Consider the following 13,161-nt stretch of genomic DNA (forward strand, 5'->3'; position numbering starts at 1 on the left):
CATATGATTGAGTACAACCATTCTTGTATTTCTGGGTCTGGATTACCTTACTCAGGATTATCTTTTCTACTTCCACTGATTCATATTTAATGATGCCATTGTTTTTAACAACTGAGTAGTATTCCATTATGTAAATATGCCATATTTTCTGTATCCATTTTTCTATTGAGGTTATTTACAATTTCTGATTATTACAAATAAAGCTTCTATAAACATGATAGAACAAGTGTCCTTGTGGTATTGAGTGTTCTTTGGGCATAAGTCCAGGAGTGGTATGGTATAACTGAGTCTTGAGGTAGATTGATTCCCAAATTTCCTAGAAACTGCCATATTTATTTCCAAAGTGGCTGTATAAGTTTGCACTCCCACCAGCAGTGGAGGAGCATTCCCCTTGTTCCATGTGCTCTTCATCATAAATCTGTCAATGGTAATTTTGGTCTTAGCTATTCTGACAGATGTAAGATAAAACTCAGTGTTGTCTTTAATTGCGTTTCCCTGATGGCTAAGGTTTGAATATTTCTTTGACTATTTCTCATCTATTTGATACTCCCCTATTGAGAATCCTCTGTTCAGATCTGTACTTTATTTTTAAATTGGATTATTAATTTTATTGGTATCTAGTTTCTTGTGTTCTTTGTATATTTTAGGTATCACACTTATGTCAGATGTAGAACAGGTTAAAATCTTTCCCAATTCTGTGAGTTGCCTTTTGTCCTATTGACAGTTTCCTTTGCTTTACACACGTTTTTCAGTTTTATGAGATCCCATTTGTTAATTGTCAGTTTTTGTACCTGCTCAATTAACGTCTTGCTCAGAAATGTGTCTCTTGTTCCAATGTCTACAAGGCTATATCCCACTTTCTCTTTTATCAGGTAAGTGTATCTGGATTTTTGTTGAGGTCTTTGATCCTCTTGGACTTCATTTTTGTACAATGATAGATATGGATTTATTTACATTCCTATACATGCAAACATCCAGGTTTACCAATGCCATTTGTTGAAAATGCTAATTTTTACATGGTATAATTTTGTGTTTTTTTGCCAAAAATCAAATGTTCACAGGTGTATGTATTTACTTCTGGGTCCTTGATCTTATTCCAATGAACAATCTGTCTGCTTTTAATGCCAGTAACATGTGAGGTTTATTACTATTGCTTTGTGGTACAGCTTTAAATCAGGGACAGTGACATCTCCAGAAGTTACTTTCTTGTCCAGGATTGTTTTAGCTATCCAGTTTATTTTTATTTTTCCATACAATGTTGAGTATTGTTATTATTTTAACTTCTGTAAAGAATTGTGTTGGAATTTTGATGGATATTGCATTGAATCTGTAGATTGCTTTTGATAAGCTATCCAGTTTACTATGTTAAACCTGATGATCAATGAACATAGGAGATATTTCCATCTTTTAATATCTTCTCCAATTTCTTTCTTCAGAGTCTTTAGGTTGTTTTCATGCTGTTTTTTAACTTGCTTTCTTAGAGTTACACCAAGATCTTTATCTTATTTGTGGCTATAGTGTAGGGTGTTGTTTCCCTGATTTCTTTCTCATGCCAATTATCATTTATATAGAGAGTGATACTGAATTTTTTTTAGTTAATTTTGTATCCAAGCACTTCACTTAAGATATTTATCAGTTTTGGAGTTCCTTGGTAGAATTATTGGGGTAGATTAAGTATATTATTGTATCACCTGCAATTTGTTTCCCATTATTCTTCTTAAGTTTTCATATTCTGCAAGATAACACTTCAAGTACTATGCTAAATAGATGTGGAAAGCCCTGTCGTGTTCCTAATTTTTGTGGAATTGCTTTGACTTTCTCTCCATTTAATTTGATGTTGGCTATTGGTCGCAATATATTGCCTTTAGTATGTTTAGGTATGTCCCAATATTCCTGATCTCCCCAAGATATTTATCACGAAGGGGTGTTCCTGTTTGTCAAAGGATTTTGTTTTTCATCTAGTAGGATAATCCTGTGGTGCTTTTCTTTCAGTTTGTCTACATGCTGGATTAAATTAAATTAAATTAATGTATATTGAATCATCCTTGCATCTCTGGGATGAAGCCCACCTAATCAGGGTGGATGATCTTTTTGTTTTCTTGGATTCAGTTTGTGAGTATTTTATTGAGTATTTTTCATCTATGTTCACGAGGGAAATTGGTCTGTAATTCTATTTTTGTTTATTCTTTGTGTGGTTCAGATATTAGGGTAACTGTAGCCTTATAAATAAATTGGCAATATTCCATCTATTTCTATTTGGTAGAATAATTTGAGGAGTATTGGTATTAGCTCTTCTTTGAACATCTGGTAGAATTATGTACTAAATTATGTACAATCAAGCCCTGGGCTACTATTGGTTGGGAGACTTTTATTGACTGCTTCTACATCCTTGGGGATTATGCATCTATATAAATTGTTTTGAACTTTATATAACTTCAGTAAGTGATATCTAACACAAATATTGTTCCCTTCTTTTAGATTTTCCAAGTTTGCGGTGTACACATTTTTGACTTATAGCCCAATGATTTCTTGTACATCCTAGGTGTCTATTGTTATGTCTCTCTTTTCATTTATGATTTTGTTAATTTGGATATTCTCTCTCTGTCTTTTAGTAAGTTTGGATATGAGTTTGTCTATCTTGTTGTTTTTCTTCAAAGAACCAACTCTGTGTTTCATTGATTCTTTGCATTGATCTCTTTGTTTTTATTTTTGTTTAATTTTTATTTTTTTGTTTTTTTTCAAGACAGGGCTTCTCTGTGTAGCTTTGCGCCTTTCCTGGAACTCACTTGGTAGCCCAGGCTGGCCTCGAACTCACAGAGATCCGCCTGACTCTGCCTCCCGAGTGCTGAGATTAAAGGCGTGTGCCACCACCGCCCGGTGATTTCTTTGTTTTTAATTTTTGATTTCAGTCCTCTATTTGATTATTTCCTGAAGTCTGTTCTACTATTTGTGTCTGCTTCTTATTGTTCTAGAACTTTTAATTTTGCTTTTAAGTCTCTGGTATGAGAATTCTCTTATTTCCACAATCAGGGTCTTAGTGCTACAAATCTTCCTTTTAATAATTAAATACTTTATTTGTGTTCCATTAGTTAGGGTAGGTCATGGGTTTATTTTCATTGAATTCTAGGAAATCTTTATTTCTTTCTTGACCCATTGTTAATTCAGTTGGGAGTTTTTAAGTTTTCATGATTTTATAGGCTTTCAACAGTTTATATTGTTTTTAAAATGCAAATTTTACTGACAGTGGTCTCATAGTATATAGTGGGGTATTTCAATTTTTTTTAATCTATAGAGACTTGATTTATGACAGAGTATATGAACAGTTTTGGAAAAGGTTCCACAAGGGACTGAGATATAAGTTTAACCTTTGGTGTTTGGGTGAAATGTCCTGTAGATATATATTCCAGTCAATTTGAGACATAATGTCTATTAATTCCATTATTTATCTGTTTAAATATTTCTGGATGGCATGTCCACTTGTAGGAATAATCTGTTGAAGTCTCTCACTATTAATTTTGGGATTTGGTGTTTGGTTTATATATTAGTCATGTGTCTTTTACAAATGTGGGTGCTGTTGCAGTTGGAGAATAGATGTTAAGAATTGAAATGTTATCATGGTGGATTTTTCCCTTAATGAATATGAAATATCCTCCTCCTTTTCTTTTGAATGATTTTGGTTTGAATTCTAACTTTTTCATTTAAATTAACCCATTTTTATTAATCCATACAGTTTCTTTGATGTTCATCATCTATTCTGAAGTTTATTGGTGCTGCCAAGGCAGACACATCTCACTTTCATGAAAAGCTTAAATTGTTAAAACATTTAGAATGCCATATTTTGTAGTTCTTTGAACTTTTTGAAGATTACCTATCTATTTGTAATACATGTTTGTATACCTAGAACATCGAACTAACAAGTCTATAAATTTGACTATTATAAATGACTATTGATCTGTATTTCTTTATTGTATATTACGTTTATAATTGAGTTGCATAAGAAATACCTTAAACAAGTGTATAATACATTATAACAAGATTAACTATAAATTGGTATAAATAATGTAAAATTCATTCCAATGTTTAATATTTAGAGATTAACAACTGTTTAGGGAGATTAAAGGGAATTCCATAATCTACTTTTTTCCCATAATAATCAAACATTTTTCCCATAATTTCTGTATCATATCCCCTTTCTTCTTTAGAAAGAGATTGATTATGACCAATATCAATTTGGAACCAACCCTCCTTAAGTGAAAACAAACATTTGTAACCAATATTTTGGTAATGTAGGTGTAATTTTCTAGACTACTTCCTGCTGATCGGTGGGTGCTGGTAATCTTTCAGGGACTCTAGGAAATCAAGATAATAGTTAAGTTTTGGCTGGAGTGTTTGTGAGGCTGGATCATCTAAGCTAACAATCGTAAAGCTATTTTGGTTGTTGGATCATCTGGAACATTTTTATTAGTGATTTGTCACCTTGTTCTGAAAATATGTAATCTTTTAAAGGTAACATATATACCTGAGTTAAAAAATACAAACTTTGCATTGTACACAGGCTAGCCAAAAAGATTTTTTTGTTTTATGTTTGAGCAGGTAAAACATACATCATATTTCTTGTATTTACTTTAGGTTTATTTTCTCATTTCTGTATTCAGGATTTTAGGGGTTTTTCTTCAAACAAACCTGATTTTCCTTGACCTGGGATGAATCCATAGCCTCTTATTTTCTGTGGAAACAAGTGCAACTTTTCCACATTTAACATATCTTTTGACTTTAATTTTGAAGTCAAGATAATTTTAAAATATATAGGTTGGTTTAATTTAATAGCTTTCAAAATCAAATGTCTTTCAGAAGTTGTTTTTCACTCATTAACAGTCAAAAAATCTAAATACAGTACAGAATATAATATAGAATTTAGACTCTCAGTGTTTTCTGATCTATATATGGCTTATCATAATTTTTATTACTCTAATTTTAAGAATTTTACTTAATTCTTTTAAAATCATTTTTAATCTATGACTGTTTCTATCATTTTTCTTCTTCTCCCAAGCCTATACACATTTTTCAAACACACTGTAATTTACTTAGAGGCATTTTTGTCTGAATTTATACTTACTGTGTATTTCTAAACCTTTCTGTCTTTATGAGCAAAAACCCTCAATCTGCCACCTACTATGTGGCTGGGAAATGCCACTCTGCACCTCATCCTGTGTGAGACTGTGAGAACTTCCTATGCTGCCGATCAAGCCCACATGTCACAGCCAGAGGATGTGTCTCTGTACAGTGGCTCACATGAGAGGCATGAACTATGAAGCTGCTCTTGGCTTCATTTTTGTATGTCTAGAAACATTTTTTAAGCTCTCTCACACTTTACATGGATACATGTGCCCAATCGTGGGTGCCCTATGTAAATGGACATTTCTTTCCCACCTGCCAGTTCTCAAATTACCACTCAGAAGCTTATGATCATTCCAAAATTCTCATCCAATAGCTCAGGCTTGTTACTAACCAGCTCTTACATTTAAATTAACCCATTTTATTAATCTATGTATTGCCACATGTCCTGTGGCTTTACCTGCCTGTAACATCTTTTTCAGTGGCTTACTCTCTCTTGGCCCTTCTTTTTCTCCTCCATAATTTGGTTTACTTCCTAACCTTATACCACATGGCTATTGGTCAGTCAACTTTGTTATTAAATCAATTAGAGCATAATTTACACACTGTGTAGGAATATTCCATAGCACTTAGAAAAGGTGATGACTTATGAGTGGAGAATAAGAAGGACCCCAGGATGGAAGAAAGCAGTTTTCCACAGGAACTGCATAGATAATCACCTGGAAATGGGGGCACTGAGTGAGGATAGGCCACAGCACAATTTTGATATAAGGCTTTGAATGAAACTGAATGATCAGAGTTGGGATAATGCAGGTAAAGGTGAAGATCTACAGTTAGCCTACTTCCTTTCCTGGTCAGAGTGACAAGTGGGTTCTTATGGAGCGTCTTCTTGATCTGGAGGTGAGGGGAAAGCAATGAGTAAGTAGAAGGAACTTTGGAGACTAAGACCTATGTTATACACATTATATTGGGGAATTTTGGGGAGAGACTATAGCAGGTGTTCTGCACAGAGATGAGGGTGAAACTAGGAGAATGGACTTGAGGAGGAAATGGAGAGATAAAGCTCTGCATTGAGTCTACTACCTCCATGCCCAGTTTTGCCTGTGGGTTCTTGGGAAATGGTTGATTGACTTGAGGTGTGGGACCAATCAACAATTTATGGTAGGGGTATTTAGGAGGGTCTCTGAGATCCACTAGAGATGGAGGTGTCTGATGTAGGTGTTTTGATGCAGAATTAGGGATAACACTGGGGGATGGGACTCAAAGGAATGGAGAGTGAGACAAAAATCTATAGTTAGCTTACAATTCCCTGGTCAGAGTAATCTGTGGGTTCCCAAGGAGGGCCAGTTGAAGTAGGGGCTTGGGATAATCCTATGAGTTGGAAGAGTCAGGATAAGAGGAGAAGCTCTTTGGGATCCACTCTAGATGGGGGGAGTAGCCACAGATATTCTGTGGCAGAACTTGGTATGAGACTTTGGAGTTGGAACTGGAAGAAAAGAGGAAAAGGAGAAAATATGTGGTCAGCCAACCTACTTCCCTGGCATGAGTCAGAAAAATAATCTTTGATAAAATATATTAAGGATAAACAAAAACAGAAAATTTGAATCATTCCAAAATAATTTGCTCTCTTGATTTTTTCTTCCAGGGGAAGAAATTTTCCATGTAAAAAGCAAAGCCATCCATCAGATACTTTGTCTTTTGAGGAATACTTGAATTTTTCATTGTAAAATTCAATTTTTCCCAGGAAACTTCATTACCCACCTCTGCTGCATGCTTATTCATTTTCCCATAAGTCTCCTTTGCAACCTTTCAATGCACTGTTTTCAGTTATTGCCATGGTTGTTTACCTTTACATTAAATATTAACTGAGTCTGTGATAAAATATGTAATAAAAGTTTAGAGCCAAAAATTCCTTTATGAGCCCATTTGTAGGGCTTGGATTCTAAGCAAAGTCTTCCTTATTCCAAAATTTTGCATTCTTATGACTAACTCCTAGAATTGAGCCAGTTGTGGCAGTGCACAGTTATAATCCCAGTCTGGGCGGTCTGAGGTAAAAAGGTTGTGAATTTGATGCCCATCTAAGTAACAGCATGAAATCATAATTCAAAACAAAATAAAATATTGGCAGTAGCCCCAAGTAAAAATTATTGAGAACATTTTTATGAAAGTGTTTTAAATCTGTGTTATGCTCAGTTACCCATAGGAAAAAGTATCGTGAACCCCGATCAAATTATTTGTGCATATTGCCTTCACTCACATTGACTACTGTCTATAAGTATTTCAATAAGTATCGTTAAACTGAGAGCAGGTTTGGTATCTTGGTGCATACCTTTAATGCTTGCACTTAAGGGGAAAAGCCTCTTTGTGTTTTGAGGTCAGTCTGGTCTCCACAGCAATTTGCATCAGACCAGATAGGACTCCCTCCATAGCATACTGTCTCAAGACAAAAATCCCATTGCATTTAGTAGGTAGGTTGGCATACACCTGTGAATACACCAATAAAGTGTTAGAGACAAGATGATCAGAAGTTTAAGGTCTTCATTCAATACAATGTAAATTTGGGGACATCCTAAGTTATGTGAGACCCATCTAATATTAAGTCCCCCATAATAAAAATCGCAGCCTCTGTATTTTAAGGGCCAGAGATCAGTCACATTGCAAGCTGACTAAATATACAAATGTTATGTGTGACTCTTGCCCTCTTTACAAGGCCTGTTTCTTTCCTAAACCCCATTGAATACTTTCTCATTTTATGATGCCATTTCATTCTTCATGTTTCTTTTTCCGTCTTCCATCTGTAGTTACCTTCTCTGCATCTGTTCTCTCAGAGTTCTCTATTACCCTCATTTTTGTTTTGAATTTTCTTTTAGAGTACAAGGGGAACCATAGAGAAGATCTGTGACTTCCTAGGAAGGAAACTGGAGCCAGATGAGCTAGATCTGGTCCTCAAGTACAGCTCCTTCCAAGCCATGAAAGAAAAAAATGTGTCTAATTTTAGTCTCATCATTAAAGATGTGATTATTAATGGTTTGGTCCTCATGAGAAAAGGTGAAGAAACTCTTTATATCCAAAATATGTAAGAATAAGTGGAAGAGTTTTTTGTTCCAATGAAGCTGTAAGAAATTGTTGTGAATATGTCAATAGTCGTTGCTCATCTCTCATAGTTTCTCAGAGACCTTGCAGTGGAATCTTTCTGTGGTGATGACACGGACTTCAGAAACACTGAAAAGATTGCTTTTTTTCTGGGAGATGATCTTGGGATTTTAGAGGGTTGTGTCCAATATCCTCAATGGAAAATGAGAGACATGTTTTTGTTTGTCTTTCTTAGGCTTTCTGTATCATAGCCCTAAACTCTAAGAAAATGTTTAATGGAAAGAACCAAAGGTATATATTGGATGATAACCACAAAATACACTTCCATTCACTGCTCTAAAAGATGTTCAAGAGGTCAAGATTGTTGATCCACTGCAGGCTAAGATTAGAACTTATAAGAACTAAGTGAATTATCCTCCAGTGTTAAAATATGACATTTGCCAAGCTCAATTTGGATTGCTTCATGATCGTATTTACTGTCTTTCTTCTGAATTGTCTCCCTTGAAATGGGAATACTCATCTTCTCTATGTCTGTGCCACCTCTCTATGCTATGAGCAAATTGTTGGTATGGTTTCATAGCTGTGCAGTTGAGGAGTGACTGCCAGAATACACCACACCAAATTAGTGAATAATTGATGAGATGGGACTCAGGGCTGAAGAAGGAATGAGATAGATGTGAGGTATTTGGGGATGACTAAAAAACTTGGATATAAATGCAGAAAGTAGAGAGTTACAGGTTTAATTTTCCTCTTCTAATTACTTACATGCTTCATTCTTAATCTTCAGTCAACCTCCAACCTACAGTGTGAAGATCAGATCATAAGACTCTAAGGACATCAGGAGTATAGATAGAGATAAGTAAGTTAAAGTCATTAGTGTATTGCATTTAATTCAGTACTCCTGGTATCCTCACAAGAGGAAATTACACTCAGATTTGGGCACACAAAATGTCAACTCAAGAAAATGGTCATCTGTACACTAAGGACTGAGGCCTATGGTAGGGTCCACTGCCATTGACCCATAACCTCAGACTCCTGTGCTCCAGAATCTATGAAGATAGAGTTCTCTGTACAAGAACTGAAGACCTCAAGTAAGAGAAGAAATAGCCCATTATTGGATTTCCTGAAGTAAATAATAATTTGGCAGAGATAAAAGAGTATGTGTACAAAATGGCTTCAATGAAATGCCAAAACAAAAAGGTGGCTTGTTTAATAGAGACAGACTACTGAATCTAACAAAAGTTTTATCTGAGACGCACTGGAATAGATGAAATAGAGTTTGGAACAAAATTACATGAAGAAAACTGTACTTTCCTCTTTTCCAACTATGTTTTTCCAGAATGAGACCACATTGGGATTTTAGTTTAGTCTTTTCTAAAACATAGTATTTTCATGTATTATATTTTTAGGAGAAAAATATAATAGTTATTTCAAAAAACAGGATATGGCCCTAAATTCATATGTGCTTTAATTATCATAGTGATCATATAAGACACCCATTTCTTGTGTATTTGAAGATAATTTTTATTCTGAGAAATTGTTTTCCTTGTATTAAACCCACTATAAGCCATGAATCCCACAAGAAACCAGGTCAATGAAGGGGGAGACAAACTTCATTGCACCCCTCACCCTGATTCATGACTCCAGTGCAGAAGTTGCTGAGATGCATATGTTGGGAAACATTTTGAAAAGAATAAGAAGAATGAGGAAAATGTTGATCTTCTTAATTCCTACATTAGATTGATTCCTTTGCTTAATATGGAAAGTATGAGCATATCAAAGATTAATTCTAAAACTTATTTCATTACTTACCAATAGACCGAATCCTTAAATCATAATGCATGAAAAATTGTGTTAAATGTTATACTAGCTTTGAACAAGAGGAGTTCTCTCAACTTTTTTTTGTCCTTTAGTTGTTTTTCTCAGGACACCAGAGAGATACATTTCCTTGCCTCTAGAGAGATAATCTGAAGAGCTAATATTTACCTGGGAGACTCACTTATCAGGCTAGATAGGATTAATTTAGTTTAAAGCTCCAGTGAACAATTTTCCACAAACAACTTGGTCATTATGATTCAATATTTAGATACTTCATGAAATACAGACCGGAGTGTTGTTCTGTTTAGTTGACATAACTTTGATAAAGACATTGTCACAATCAAGACACATGGGAGGAAATGTCTTCTGACAAACTACAAAGGTTTTGACCCTCATTAGTTCACAGTAGATATTTACTAGACAGAGTACTTGAGTCAGTAATCATTTTCTCTGGTGTACAAAAAAGATATTAATCTGAGAAACAGAGGGAAGACCTATGGAGAAGCCCACTATCTACAGGTCAAAAAATCCAGGAGGGTATGAAAAACAACATTTTATGAGACTTGCAGCCTCTGAAACTAGGAGGAAGTTCCTTTCCAACAGGAGTTAAGCCACTGTGCATTAGGGTTTTGCTGACCCTGGACACATCAGAGTTTCAGGAGGTTTTTAGAACGAAGCACTGAAGAAAAATACATGCATGAAAGGTACACAAGATTTTGAGATAGTTGGACTGAGAACTTCATGAGTACACTCCACAGACATGATTCTCTCATCTGGATTGATTCATTCCATTTGCAGACATAGTGAATTTGGTGAGATTCTGATAGCTCAGCATCCAGTCTGGCTTATGAGATTCAAGATTACTGTGGAATACAATAACACAACTTGTTTCACTAATGAGTATAATAATGAAGCTGAAAGTAGCAATGGGCATTGATAGATTCCAGTATTAATAGATGACACTCTTTCAGTCATCACAAGTAATGGTATATTATTTGACTATTGTGTATCAATATTTATATTTTCTTTAATGTGTACAACTGGGCATTTAAAGTTAACTTATGTGATACACAAATATTGTATTTTAGTAAGGAAAAAAAACATGACTTCTAGCCAGGTGGTGGTGGCGCATGCCTTTAATCCCAGCACTCGGGAGGCAGAGCCAGGTGGATCTCTGTGAGTTCGAGGCCAGCCTGGGCTACCAATTGAGTTCCAGGAAAGGCGCAAAGCTACACAGAGAAACCTTGTCTCGAAAAAACCAAAAAAAAAAAAAAAACCCCAAAAACCAAACAAACAAAAAAAAACCCCAAAAACCCAACAACAACAAAAAAACATGACTTCTGTGGTCAGTCTTTTTGGCTTCAAATCTACATGCATCACTGTACTGCAAGTTCTCAAGGACTAAATTTTCTTCATCAGCAAAATGGTAACAAGGCCACTATCTTTCTTACTCATTCACTAATCCTTTCAATAATTCCATACTGAGAATGTTTTTGTATGTCTGATACACTTTAATAAATGAAGCCTCTGATAATTTAAGAAATACTTTACTTTTCAAATATATTAGATGCATATTTCAAGCATGTTGAAAAAGAGGAAATTCATCAAAGTGTCACAGCTATGAAATAAAATACAGCAAGGAGAGGGCCTGTAGAATTCTACATGGAGAGAAGATAGGAAGAGAGGGTCACCATCACAAAAATAGGGAAACAGAAGAAAAAGAAGTAACTATGTGGAACTCATCAGCACTTCATGGTTAAGGAACACATAATACAATGTGATAATTTGGACTATAGGAGATCTCTACGTCCAAGCCTAAAACCTCCTAGAATGTGGTTATGAGAACCAAGGCATGGTTAAAAAAATACTGGGAATGAAATCATCTTCACGCATCAGCAAACTCCATACTGACTGAAAACAGACATCCTGAGATGCACTCAGCAGGCAGTATTTTGTGTCTGTTGTATCTGATGGAAATATCAAGATGACTGATTTGGAGCTCACAACTGTGTGTGTATCCAGCTCCATGGTATCTGATATCTTCAACCTCTGCAGGCATGTGCATTCATATGCAGCTACAGACACATAATTAGAATTAATTTTAAAAGGTGTTTTAAAAGTTGCTGGTATAGTTTGCAGAACAGTTATAAGTTAACCCTAAAAGGAAGAAAGAACGATTTAAGTGTGTTTGGGTAATTGAGATATGAAACTCTGTTGGGCTCGATAGTATGATGGAAGCATGTCTAGTGAGAAGGAGAAATAATCTAGACATTAAAAATATAGATCCAGTGTCCATGTTGTTATATATTGTGGAGTTGAAAAATTGGTATAAGAGATGGTTGACATTACTTACACAGAGGTACAAGTCTGTTTGCATTCTTTTCAAAGCATAAGAATTGTTCTCCATAGAGTAACTGTTAGTTCTACTTTATTGACTATTGACTGTGTGTTCCTACTTATGCTGATGGAAAAATCATGTGAATAAAGGAATGAGAGCAGATTTACAATCATCATTAACCCATCTCTGTGTCTGCTTCACATTTTCCAGGTGTGGCTGGGGACTGGAAGAATCACTTTACAGTAGCTCAAGCTGAAACCTTTGATAAAGTATTCCAGGAGAAAATGGCTGGTTTTCCTCCAGGGCTGTTTCCATGGAAATAAATTTTTAAAATTTTAAAAACTTATATGGACACTGGTGTTTATTTTCCTGTCCTTGTACAGGTGACTGAGTGGATATGGTCATAGAATACATCCTATTATTGAATTGTGTAGGTTTTTTTCTAAAATGTATTAGTAGTAATAATAGCAGTAGTAATAGTGGTCATAGTAATGGCGTAGTGATGGTTATTTTATATGAGTCTCTGTATGTGTGTGTGTGTGTGTGTGTGTGTTCACAAGTGCATGTTGTAGGTGTGCATCGTGCACATGGGTGTGCACATATATTTCTGTGTGTAGTACCTTTAGATGAGAAGAATGCATTGGTTCCCATGGAGTTGCCACTGCATGTGCTGTAGACTCCTTTATTTGTGTCCTAGGAAGTAAATTCAGGTCTTCTATGAGGGTAGTACAGTGATCTTAACCTCTGAATCATCTCTCCAGCCCTGAATCTTGTAGTCTTGAGTTACCAAATATTTG

At 35.2% G+C, this 13,161-nt stretch overlaps 1 pseudogene; it reads left to right on the plus strand.

The window, feature by feature from the left end:
* LOC131901278 (sulfotransferase 2A1-like) overlaps window positions 1-12,687 on the plus strand; it is a 29,338-nt pseudogene extending 16,651 nt beyond the window's left edge.
* Window positions 12,688-13,161: the final 474 nt, after the last annotated feature.

The sequence above is a fragment of the Peromyscus eremicus genome, unplaced genomic scaffold, assembly GCF_949786415.1.
Source record: "Peromyscus eremicus unplaced genomic scaffold, PerEre_H2_v1 PerEre#2#unplaced_67, whole genome shotgun sequence".
Taxonomy (NCBI): Eukaryota; Metazoa; Chordata; class Mammalia; order Rodentia; family Cricetidae; genus Peromyscus; species Peromyscus eremicus.